The following is a 3,225-nucleotide window of genomic DNA, read 5'->3' as shown; positions in this document are numbered from 1 at the left end:
GAGGGGGAAGGAGGGAAGAGCGGTGTTACAGTTTTTACCAGTCAGTTAAACAGGGAATAATAATTTGTCTGTGTCTTGGGGAAAAGGGAAAATCCTGAGGACGCTTTTAATGTTTGAATATTTCCTTCCCTGTTCTTTAGTTTGTGTGGCTGCCCAGATTGGAGGTGGTGGGGAGGGAGGCTGGGGAAGAGGCGAGCTGAAAAAGACAGGTGGGTCGTAAAGCATTGCATTTCTTTTTCTCTTCTCTCATCCCCTCTCCCCTCCCCTCCCCTCCCACACACTCTATGCCCAATTTATTACATAAATAACTAAAGAAATAAAAGATTGAGCCGAAGTTTGAAAACAAGGCCATTCTCTATGTTAGCTCTTCTATAACAAGCACTGGCCGACCTCCCCACGAAGCCACAGCCAATGGCAACTCTGGTTTGTCTCCAAACTTCCTTTAGGGTTGCTCCTTCAATGTCAAGAGAAGGGAATGGGAGGCGGGACGCTATTTCGCACCCCAGAAGCGCACCCTGGGCAATGTAAGTTTTGTTTGGAAGCCACCTCTGCTCTGCTCTCCTTGAATCCCTTTGGAAACCCTCACAGAAAAAAGGGGGATTTGTTTTGGATGCCAGCGGCAAACTGGGCAGGACCTGGCACCAAGGAGCTCATCCTGTGGGGGGTGGGAGGGAGGTCAGAAGAAGACCTCCTTCTAGCAAATGGCCTGCTGTATGTGTGCATTGCTTTTGTCTGTTTTCGATTCTGAAATTTAAAATGGCCAAGCCAAACCCCTTAGCGTTTGTTATCACTACTGTTCCATTGACATAGTGTGTGTTCTGTCATTGGAAGAGGACAAAACCGTTTGCAGCGTTGAATACTTACCGCTGTGTTGGAAGGAACAGCTCTTTCTTAGGGGATGTTTTGAGAGACAATGTAAAAACAAAACTCTTAGTTATAAAATACTTAATAATGCTTTGAGATCCATCTCGGGTTTGTGCTATTTTTATCCAGTTTTGAGTTGACATTATTGTTATCATTATAAAAAACCGTTGATATTTAAACGTCTTATTTTCTTATTGCTAGAAAATGGCTGTTGAAGATAACAGGAAAGGCAGGGACGGCTTCTTTTTCTAGTCCTTTCCACTGTTTTCTTCCAGGTAAGAAATGAAAAGGAGTAAAATGGTTCCACTTTCCCTTCAAAGTAGAAAGGAGGATCAATGAAAATATTTCTCCTTTCCTCTCTTCCTCTCTCCTTCCTCCCCTCTGTTTCCTTTCTTTCTCTCTTTCCTTCTATTTTCCTCACCCTATGGAAGAGAGCATGCAACCATGGAGTCTTCCAGAATCCAGTTGGCTTCTGTGGCAAAAAATGGAGGCAGGGTGGGACCCTTCACTTTGGGAGCTGCATGGTGTCCAGACATGAACTGGGATGGAGGGAGGTGTTCTCTGGGAAAGCTAGGGCCTGCTGAGGTGAGGGAAAGAGGGGTGGAGAGTAGCTACGAGAACAGGAGCCTAGCAAAGACCATAAAAGGCCCCCTGACTCCCAAAGTGTCACTGACACATGCTTTGGCAGCCTACAGTCCTGGAGCTCTTAACCTTTCCAAGTGGCCAGAACATGCCAGATTCTCTGGAGAGGAGCAAGGTTTCCCCACTAACTCCCAGCTGTTCTACCTTGTCCCTAGCAACCTGGGCTCAGAATAGAAGGTTAATCCCTGGATGAGTGGATCGGCTTCCATCCACCACAGTCCCCCCAAAGCCTCCTTCCTGTGCTGTGGACTGTGATTAGCTGGGAGCCCTCAAATGATAGGTTCTTTTACCTGTATCCAGAAAGCTGTCTCCCCAGCCCCACCAGATCTGACACTCACACAAGATACAGAAATATCTGCTAAATTATGTTCCTTCTTTTACTACAAGCTGTGGGCTCCTCCACCTTCCTTCTTTCCTCCCCCCTCCTTCTCCCCTTCAGTTTTCCCCTTCCTTCCTCCAGTCTCAGATGGGCTCCTGCTCTAGCTCACTCTTCCCGGCCCCTGGGCTAAGGGATTCTGTCTCGCTTAGATTCCCTTTGCTTTTCTAGGCAAACATTGCCAGGTCAGTATGGCTACTTCTCTCTTTCACTACATAACAGCTTGAGTCTAGACAAAGCCTAACAGCAGAGAATATAAAGAATACCCCAGCCCTTAGTAACTCTATGAAAACCCTAATCCTGAGATTGTCCCCCACTTCCATTCATTACAAGAGTTGTTGGTTTTTTTTAACGTCTTGTAAAGGTGGTTGGAGCCATTTACAGTGTAGGCGACACAGTGTTCTTGGGGATTCCAGTTAATTATCTCCAGATTTTTTTTTCTTTGCAGAAGTGGAGTTTCACCAACAACAACCAGAGCATTTGCAAACCCTAAACATCTTGAATCCATAATTACAACCTGCAGACGGGACTGGACAATAAAACATTGGGGCCTGAGATTTGGGGAAGCCTTCTGGGACAGGGCCTGGAATAAATAAAAAAAAAATGTTTTTAAACAGCCTCTTGTGTCCATTGATCTAATTGCACGGTTGGTTATTTTAAAAATGAAGGTGCCCCCTTGCTTTTGAGAAATAGCTACACCCTCCCTATACACAAAAGTCCACTGGACTTGTCAGAAACTGAGAGCCCCAGCCCTACTTCATGTCCTTTTGAGCTTCCCTGAGTCCTGGGGCCCAGACTGAGCTAGACATTATTAGAGAAGTTGGGGAGAAGAGCAGTGGAGAAGAAAAGGGAACAACAATGACCAATATGGAAGTGTATTTTGCATGATAATAAAAAGAAAGGAAAAGAAAACTGAGACATTTAAAAAAAAGAAGAAAAAGGAAAATCATATATAATATTGTAAACACTCCTTTGTGTTGTTTAGGAAGAATATTCTGTGGCTTGTTGGAGTATTTACATTTAGCAGCTGTGTTAAAAACAAAATCATTAAGAAAAAAATTAAAAGAAACCTAAAGGAGGGGAAAGTCCCTAGAGTGGGAATATATTTTCCCCTTTTCCCCCACTGAACCTAGAAGCCCAATAGAAGGGCTCAGTTATGCTTCTACTTCTTGGTTAATTACATCCATGTAAGCCATACACATACACACATATCTATTATATGGTTTTTCAAAATTATCTGTGCCTCTTGTTTTATATTAAAGCATAGTCATATCCAGAAGTCCCCACACAATAATAGAACTTTCCCTTATGACAAGTAAAAAGGATTAAGCAAAAAGAAGCAA

The 3,225-nt window shown here is 43.8% G+C and overlaps 1 long non-coding RNA gene across 1 annotated transcript; it reads left to right on the top strand.

The window, feature by feature from the left end:
- Positions 1-454: 454 nt before the first annotated feature.
- On the top strand, positions 455-2,454 carry LOC123249387. The gene is made up of 3 exons (XR_006506378.1): positions 455-524; positions 1,066-1,139; positions 2,331-2,454. It is a non-coding gene; the product is annotated as an uncharacterized LOC123249387 (long non-coding RNA).
- Positions 2,455-3,225: the final 771 nt, after the last annotated feature.

The sequence above is a fragment of the Gracilinanus agilis genome, chromosome 5 (genome assembly GCF_016433145.1).
Source record: "Gracilinanus agilis isolate LMUSP501 chromosome 5, AgileGrace, whole genome shotgun sequence".
NCBI lineage: Eukaryota > Metazoa > Chordata > Mammalia > Didelphimorphia > Didelphidae > Gracilinanus > Gracilinanus agilis.
Note: the sequence above shows the minus strand (reverse complement) of the source record. Positions and strands in the feature narration are given on the sequence as shown.